Source organism: Trichechus manatus, unplaced genomic scaffold (genome assembly GCF_000243295.1).
Source record: "Trichechus manatus latirostris isolate Lorelei unplaced genomic scaffold, TriManLat1.0 scaffold00058, whole genome shotgun sequence".
NCBI lineage: Eukaryota > Metazoa > Chordata > Mammalia > Sirenia > Trichechidae > Trichechus > Trichechus manatus.
In genome coordinates this window covers 7251052-7260936 of record NW_004443994.1, presented here as the reverse complement: position 1 = coordinate 7260936, position 9885 = coordinate 7251052, and the positions used below count along the sequence as shown (strand labels likewise).

Sequence of the window (9885 nt, the reverse complement as noted above, 5' to 3'; positions counted from 1 at the left end):
ACCAAGTAGGATTCATACCAGGTATGCAAGGATGGTTCAACATTAGAAAATCAATCAACGTAATCCACCACATAAATAAAAGGAAAGAAAAGAATCACAGGATCATCTCAATTGACGCAGAAAAGGCATTTGACAAAGTCCAACACCCATTCCTGATAAAAACTCTCAAAAAAAAAAAAAGTCAAGCTAAATAGTGCAATAAAGTCAGAATTCATTCGAGTTATAAAACTTAAAGGCTGCCAGTCAAAAACGTCAGAGTCCCAAGTATTTTTCTGTATAATTATACATCACAGCATTAATTACATTAAGTATCATCTAGCTAATCCATTCATCTTTTGTTCAGCCTCCAGTACAGGAGACAAGACAGGGAATGGTTTCTCTGGCCAATCCTCCCCTTTGTTATGGGAGGCACCGCTAACTGATCAAGGCATTCTTGCCCATTAAACTCTTAATGAGACCTCAGGATCCTTCTCAGTACCACACATCAGAAGATGTGACCAACATACAGGATGGAACCAACTAATTGCTTTCCTGGACTACTGCTCCAGAGATTCCCCTGGTGAGGAATTCCCCAAAGCCCAGAATTAAAAAATGTAAAAGGCAAAGACAAAATAAGTCACTGGGAAGTGTACTGCCTTTGAGCAGAAATTTAATCTATTTTTCCTTCTTCCCTACCCCTAGCTCTCAGCCCCTTAGTCAATCCAGGCATATTCTTCCCAAACATCCAAATTATCCTGTTTACCCTACTTTCTTCCACTCACTAAAATTCCAGTAACAGCAGCTACCCTGATTTGGTTTTGCTCGAAGAAAATGAATGACACTGTTTGGATGGCATTCACCTTGACTACCCCAGGGGATAGTTACAACTTTCATTAAGAGCTTTCTTGACCTAAATAATATGCTAACATTTACAATAGAGTGTTTTATTGCTTACTACTTTCTCCAACTTCCACAATGTAGTTCTGTCACTCCTCTTAGCCCACAACCTTGCCCAAGTTTTCCTAGTTCAAATCAACAAGGTTCAGTACCATGCATCTGTGTGTCACCTGGCCCTATACTCAGGTCTCAGTATTACGGTAGGGAAGAAGATACGTGTAGACACAGTGATTCTCAACTGGATTCTTACATGCAATGGCTAACTTGCAAATGCATAGTATACTCCATAATTCAACAAATTCCTTCAAAAGTCAAATTCTGAACTATTATGTGCAAGGACTATACTGGATATGTTAAGTGATACAAAGTATAGGCTCCTAGTCTCAAACACCTAACAATTTAGAAGGAGAAAAATGCATGTTCTAGGAGCTTTCCCAGGGGCAGATTACTGGGTAATTCATCCCTGTCAGGGATTGTAAACTTGAAAAGAGGCTTTGATTCTGTAGGAAGGTGCTGTGGGGGTGGGGAAGAGACAGATGCCAGCCATACCTAGAAGTAGAACCTTTGATGTGGTGAAAAAATGTGAAATTATTCATTACAGATGATGTAGTAAGCAAAGTAAATACCATGCTTACCTTGCCTATTGGATAATCCACCCCTGAGCTTTACAAACACTAATCTTCTTAACAATGATATAGCTACTACTATCATCCCCATGTGATAGACAAGGAAACTGAATGCAGAGAGAATAAGTAATTTGCCCAAAGTCATATAGCTAGTAAGCGGTGAAAGCCAGATATTAAATCCAGGCAGTCTGGCTCATAATAACTACACTGATGCATCATACCATTCAAGAGAATATGTGTTAAGTACAATGAGAGATACATGAGCTGCTACAAGAAATCAAAAAAAGCTTCAGAGAGGAGTCATTTCAGCTAGATCTTTAAGGATTCATATAGTTTGTATATTAAAGGCATTTGAAACTAATCCTGTGGATCTCACTCTGAGGTCTTAATCCACAAACCTCTCCCTTTCTTTTTAGCATGTAATCGTGTTTAATTCTATCCTACTTCTTAAAAACCTGTCCTTCTATCACATAGCTACTCTTCCCTTTCATTGTAAGCCTTCTTTGGTCGGAACTCATATTTTCAAGATGTGGCAGTCTGCTTCCGTAGAGATTTACAGCCTTGGAAACACTATGGTGTCGTACGAGTCGCAATCGACTCCACAGTGGGTTTGGTTTTATTTTTTATTGGTTTCTCTCCTATTCAGTCATCACCTCTCTGCCTCCTGGAATCCCATTACTCCCCTGAAACGGCTCTTGCTAGAATCACCAATTACCACGGAATTGCTAAATCTAATGGATATGTTACAGGTTTTTTTTTTTTTTTCTTTTTTAAAGTAGAGGAAAAAGAGTCAGCAGGAAAGGAGAGCTTGAAAGAGGATGAGTAGGAATAAATCATAAAGCAAGGCCGTGGAGAGAGAAGAGAATTAATACAGAGGAGGGTACTATATTTGCAAGGAGAAGGCACAGAAACAAGAGTACATGAAGAAAATAATGTTTAAGGAGATTCTACTGGATGCCCTTAATCATCTCAGTTAAGTAGTAGGTTAAATTTTCTACTGTGGGTTGGGGGTTGGGTTCATGGTTTAAGGACAGCAGAAAAGATCTGAATGTATCAGGTAGTTAATAAACAAACAAAGACAAACTTGTGAAAAAACAGTTGAGACTGGACAGAACAAATTGGAATAGGGTGAAAAGAACGCAAAGCATGCAGGTTTTGGCACCAGACAGACCTGCGTTCAAATCCCAAATTTCTATATATGAGCCAGGAGTCCTTGGATGAGTCACTAAACCTCTCTGAGCTCCAGCTGCACCATCAATAAAATGAACATAATATTTCCCCAAGGATGATGTCAGGATCAAATTAAATGTGACAGTTTATCTGAAGTGCTAAGCACTTCTGAGAACTTTTTCAAATAATATTCAGCAATCTGAGCACAGAGAAAAGGGATGACTGTAGCTAGGGGAAGGTGGACATAGCAGGTTAGGGGGAAAGAATTTGGGACTGTTTCAGAGGACAATAGTCGAAGTTCAGACTGTGGAGCTCAAGAAAATGAACCTAATAAGGGTTGGCCAATCTAGCAGAATAGAGCTAGGGTAGAGATAGGAGGTCAAAATGAGGTTACAAAGCAGACTCAGGAGTTACAAAGCAGACTCAGGAGTGACAGCTGTGTAAGAGACAGAAATTGTGGTCAGAGATGGTGTTATGAATTGAATTGTGTACGCCAAAATACGTGCCATAAATCCTAACCTCTATGCCTGTGGTTATAATCTCATTTTGGTTCTCCTTTTTATGCTAATGAAGCAGGATTAATGTAGGATACATCCTGAGTCAATGTCTTTTGAGATACAAGAGATAAACAAGTAAGTGAGAGAAGCAGAGATGGGGGAAGAGAGAGATACCAAGCCACATGAAGATCACTCAGGAGCAGAAGCTCAAAAGAGACAAGGACCTTCCTCCAGAGGTGAGAGACAGAGAAAGCCTTCCCCTGGAGTCAACACCTTGAATTCAGACTTCTAGCTGTGAGAAAATAAATTTGTTTGTTAAAGCCACCCATTTGTGACACTTCTGTTATAGCAGCACTAGATAACTAAGACAAGAAGCTCTTATTTCAAGATCTTGGAGGCGGAATAGTTCCAAATAAGAATGAGGTCCAACATGGCCCCTGGACTCTCTGTTAGCCCAGAAGTGAAACCATTCCCAAAGCCAACTCTTCAGACAAAGATTAGACTGGACTATGGGAAATAAATTGATACTTGTGAAGAGAGTGCTTCTTAGCTCAAGTAGATACATGAGACTAAATGGGTAGCTCCTGTCAAGAGGCGAGATAAGGCAAAAAGGGACAGGAGCTGGTTGAATGGACACAGGAAATCAGGGGTGGAAAGGAGGAGTGTGCTGTCACATTATAGGGAGAGCAGCTAGGGTCACATAGCAATGTGTGTATAAATTTTTGTATGAGAAACTGACTTGAACTGTAAATTTTCACTTAAAGCACAAAAAAAAGAATAAGGCCCAACTATGTCTGAATCAGGGGGTAATCAAATGTAAACATTATTCTAAGTCACAAATATAATTTTAGATGGTTTTATGAGAACTCCCCAGCTATCCAACTTGATATTTTTTGAGAAAAACACTAAAACTGAAAAGAAAATTCAATCTCTAAAGAAGGCAAAGGAAAAAATAGCATATATTGTCTACTGTATGTTAGGTGGTTTTATACATTATTTCATTTAATCCTCACACAACTTACAGCTTTATTATATAGATGAAAAAACCAAAGCATTGAGAGGTTAACTGAGTTCCTAAGATTACACAGCTAACAAGTAGTAAATCTAGGATTCAAACATGGGTCTGATTTCAAAGCCTGTGCTTTTAACACTACAACACACAATGCCTCTAATTAATGTCAGAAAAAAAGACCCAAAAAGGTGTGAAGACACCACCTTTGCTTAGTTTCTCTCTTAGGAAGTCAATATACTTTACAAACTATGTACTACTTTCCTCTCCTTTGCTTTCATTCTCTGACTTTAGGTAAAGAGAACTACTCTCAATATTGTTTCTAGATGTTTTTTATGAGTGACTTTAAATACCCTTCCTGATTCCCCATCTATAAAAATGGAAGATGGTATCTGACACAAAAAGAACTAGATTTGAGTTTTCTGAAATATTAGATGAAAGGTTCAACATAAAACTTCAGTTTGCTTTGCTATGTGCTGTTTTAGAAAGCACAAGCATCAAGTTATATTGGTCTTCCTTTTCCATCCTTTTTTAGATCCAATTCAAACTTTTGTTTCTTAAAAGTACCATTTCTCTTTGCTCCAGGTATCCTCCATTCCCTTCTACATAGTTGATGTTGCACTGGAGATAATTCTGAAACCTCAATTTAAAAAAACCATGTTAGTTAAAGAGTTCCTTCAAGCTAGTTCTTCACATTTTCATCTTACTATGCTCACTAAAGTATATATTATGATTTGCTTTACCTTCAGCAAAGTAAATCTAAAACTAGAAGTAACTTCTATGCCAAAAAACCTGAGTATGTATAAATGTACATGTGTGTCATTTACAGTATGAAGAAGCAGTCTACAATTCCCCCCTGTGGTGAGAAATTTTCAAATGTAATTTGAGACATTTTAAAACCTGTTCAGAAAGCTTTTAGTCTTTATACCAAGCAACAGAGGTAATTGTTCAGGAAGAGGTTATAGAAGCTGTTCAGCAGAGGTTTTTGGCTTCCGTGCTTCTGAGATTATAATGTTTATTGCAATGTGTGAAATCCCCTGGTCTGGGCCACATGATGGTGCTTTTAGCTCTGTCAGCATTAACCAACTGCCCCAATCTGATCTTTAAAATCAGAATTTGATTTTTAACATTTGACCTTCATTCTTCGACTTAACTCCTGATTTCTTAGGTTATAATTCAAGAAACTTTCCTCCATCAAAGACGTGTCAGAGCCTACATTCAACCACATAGGATTTATAAATGCAACCATGTGACTACCTAAATGAGAACGTAGTCTCGGAGCATTAAAACTGTATGTGGTCTGTTTCTAGCCACCAAGTGGGTGAAAATTTTCTAACTAACAATATGAGAAGCAACAGACTGCGTCATTACATGGGCCATCTAGGTCAATGTTTTGTCTCTGACAGGGCATCAGGAGACATTTTATGAAAAGCACTACTGCTCTCCATGATGTTAAGGATATACGCCAGATATTTTTTTCATAGTTTAACAATAAAAACAAGGGATTAGAAAACCTTCAAGGTCCTTTCTGACTCCAAAGTCTCCATAGAAATATGAAGCTAGAACTCATGAATTTGTTTATTTCCTAAATCTATTAATACATCTGTACTAGGGAGGTAATGAAGTAGAGGCTTACTACTAAGTATGATATAAAGTAATACAAGTTTTAAGGAACACTACTAGGCTTTAGTATTCCAGAATCTGGTTGAATAAGTTTATATTAGCTTTTACAGTAATGCAAGAAAGATCAAACTGAGTCAAATTCAATATTCTATTCCCAAATGTATGTAAGATCATGGTGTACCTAAGATGTCAACTTCACTCTGTATATTTTTACCAAAAACAAAAATACTACAAAAATAAACAAGTAAAAGGGAAAGGAGAGAGCGGGGGGAGGGGAAAATGTCAACTACAAATTATTTAAGATATGCCCTAAAACATCCCTGGTTTTTTTTCATAACTTAGAGACTCTGATCTAATCCTTTATAGGACATTATAGACTGAAGAATTAAAATTATTTAAGTCAGTAACTTGTATTCTAAATTGTTAAATGAGACACATTTATACTACCTAGGAGCCCTGGTGGTGCAGTGGTTAAGAACTCAGGCTGCTAACCAAAAGGTCGGCAGTTTGAATCCACCAGCCGCTCCTTGGAAACCTTATGGGGCAGTTCTGCTCTGTCCTATAGGGTTCCTACAAGTTGGAATCGACTTGATAGCAACAACTTTTGTTTCTAGGTAGTATAAGCTCCCCTAGTCTTAAGCTAGTAATGTAAGTTTTCTTCATTTTTATAAATAACACATTTCCTGATTTAGAAAACTTCTGCTATGAAAGCAATGACTAAAGACACAATTGGCTTAGAACTGTGAAAGTATTAAAACTAAAGAGAACTTTAAGGTTAAATGCAACATTCTACTTTACAAACAAAGAAATTCAAGCCTAGTGTAGATAAGAGGCTTTCCTACAGTAAAAACAACAACTAAAACCTGAGCTAAATCCAACGAAATAGTGCTCTTCAAATTCCAGATCAGGACCCAACAATTTAGTGGGCTGCTACCAGCATTTTTAACAAGCAATAGAGTAGAAAATACCAGGGGCATTTCATGTAGTGAGGATAAATATCGTTTCATAAAGCTTTTGTTTCTATTAGATACATGTGTGTATTGGGTCACAACGTAAAATGTATTTATTATAGTGGTCAAAAAGTTTGAAAGTCATTGCAATAAGATGTTTAATTCTTTCAATGGATTTTTAAATTAATTCTTATTTTAAAATGTAACATTATGATGTAATTAATTATGATGGCCTACTTTAAGCTAATAAAAATATCTCTGCATTAAATACTAAATGTTGCCATTAAAAAAAGCCATTTTCCCTTTTAAAGATTGGTTCTGAATGTTGTACTCCATACCATATATGAACAGACTTTCTTTAAAATATTACACATTTCTGTAGAGCTTATATGTATAATAGCTAAACAAGCTTTTTAAAAGAATACTGAATTCTAGAATTCTGATCATTAGCACACATAAAAAAATCTAACATTGTCTGTGAAAAACCAGTGACCTCTAGTGGATTCATTAAATAACTGACATAATCTCTGCCCCTAAAATTTAGAAATTAAGGTAACACTGATGTATTCAGATCTAAAACATACTGATATGCTGTCAATACTTACATTGACAAGTATATATAACTAAAAACTACAGTTACACTATATGCAATGGGGCAAATACATATTTTATATTCACTGCTTTCTTTGAATCAAGTGGACTATGATGAATAGAATCCTGGCCTAGTTCAGAGTTTGTCATTAGCTTAAACACTGCACTTAATCCTTTTGAGCTTGTTTGATAGAATTGGACTTAATTATCTCCAAAGATCCTTTCAGCACTTAGGATTCTTTCTTCTTCAATTCATTTTATACACAAATGCCAGATTAAATTTTGCTCCCTAGTACTTGAGGATATACCAAACTTCGTCTGACCCCTTGTCACTTACCTATCATTGTCTTCTATTTTTTCCCAACATACATCCTTTATTTTAAGTGAGCAAAATGTTCTCACTCTCTACTTCTAACACCTCAACCCACTCTCGTGAGTTTATTTTCTCACCTTTGCTTACATTTTCTCATTATAAAATGCTCCATCTTCACTAATTTACAGACCCTCGTTAGAGTCAGTACAAAATTGTTTCATACATATGTATTTGTCTTGCCATCCCAATGAGATTTAAAGATCCTTAAACTCACAGCTTAGGTTTTATACTTTTGTGTGCTGAAGTCTACAAGGTACTTAAGCACATACTACACACTTTGAGTGTCAACTAAATTGATTAGTTCAGATTAAGGACACGAAGGCCAGTTTCATCATTCTTTTTTAGTAAGGCAGGAAAGGGCTTATAGATAAGGAAGAAAGTCAAGAACCACAAATATAAAGTGACAGGGCTTCATGTTTTAGGGAAAAGTGGGCATTTCAAACATAAAACGGTGAGATTTTAGGAGATTAGAGAAAAGAGAAGTTTTAAATCAGCTAAAGAAGTATCAGATAACTATGTTTGAAAAAAAAATAATAACAGGAATGGTGGTTTGGTAAACGGTTTTGAAGCAGCTGAAGCAGATACGAGGATGGCGTAAGGGGCTAAAATTAAGAAGTAGAGAAGATATCTTTGGAAGCAAAGTTATAACTTAAGGAAATACTGGTCTAATAGTGGGGAATGGGTAACTTCTCCCTTAGAGTGAAAGCTATTCAGGCCTGGGAAAATGTGGCTGTTGTAGGGATGAAGAGGCGATGTGCAGCTATGGTGAAAGAAACATCAAGAATGGAGAAAAAGAGTGGTAAGTAAAAAGGTATTCTTAAATTCCCAATCACCTCGGACAGTCACAATCTTTAATCCTCCAAACAAGAAAGGGGAGAAATGATGAACATTTTAGTCTTCATTATATTTAATTCAATTAACAAAAGCTATAGGGTAGTATGCTTTACATATTCTAAATAACACAGGATTGGACTGGCAGGCAAAGGTATGTGTCAATACACTGGAAGCTAGTTGAACTCAGCGCATGTAATATCACCTCATCCATCAGAAAAGACTTCATTGAAGGCTTTTTCTTCCCCCTGAGGCACAGCTCTTTAATTAACATGCATCTCATTACACTTAAGTCATTAAGTTTATTTGCTTAGATCCTCACTATCTTACCATAAATTACACTGCCTTGTGTTGTTATGGAGCCTTTGTGGTGTAGTGGTTAAGAATTTGGCTGCTATCCAAAGGGTCAGCAGTTGGAATTCACCAGCCACTCTTTGGAAACCCTATGGGGCAGTTCTACTCTGTTCTATAGGGTAGCTATTAGTCGGAATAGACTAGACGACAACTGGTTTGGGGGGTGTGTGTGTGTGTGTGGGTATTTGTGTGTGGGTGTGGGTGTATTGTTATAAGGAAGCCCTAGTGGCCCAGTGGTTAAGCACTCGCCTGCTAACCAAAAGGTCAGTGGTTCATACTCACCAGCTGTTCCACAGGAGAAAGACATGGCAGTCTGTTTCTGTAAAGATTACTGCCTTCGAAACCCTATGGTGCAGTTCTACTCTGTCCTATAGGGTTGCTATGAGTCGGAATTGGCTCAAAGGCAACGAGTTTTGTTATTATAATACCCTCTATCAAACATGATGGGGAATTATGTCATTAATTTAGTCCTTTGTTTGGAATCCCTAGTTAATATAGTTTTAACTACCATAACAATAATTTGTGACCTTTTAATATCATGCCATTTCACTCTCAATAATAAAATTTCTCCAGAATTCAGCATTAGTAAAATGTTGCAAATGTTTAACCATTACCCAAGAAATGAAACCTTAGCATTCCCCATAAACTATTTTTGTAAAAACATGACTTTAAATTGGCTTTCCCTAAATTAATAAACTACTGTACTGATTTTAACAAAGATCAAAAGAAATTAATAACTTGAACTTTTTAATCTTACTATATAGTTTCTATTATTAACAACACAGTGAGTTTGGTTGTATCCTAAGATCCAATATCTTCTGAAAAACTTAATATCCTTATTCTAGGATTTTTAGATTAACAGGATTCATAGATACAACTGTCATAGCAGGAAGTTAGAGATGAAGTTGAGGTTTTATAATTAAAGCTAAAACAGTAAATAGTAAGCAGATAATTAACATTTGTACGTATAAATTTTCTGACTTTT

General features: G+C 36.5%; 1 protein-coding gene across 6 annotated transcripts in view; it reads right to left on the bottom strand.

Annotated features, from left to right (window-relative positions):
* Window positions 1-9885, bottom strand: part of RPAP2 (RNA polymerase II associated protein 2) — a 102139-nt gene that overhangs the window by 77853 nt on the left and 14401 nt on the right. The gene's annotated exons all lie outside the window — the stretch shown is intronic.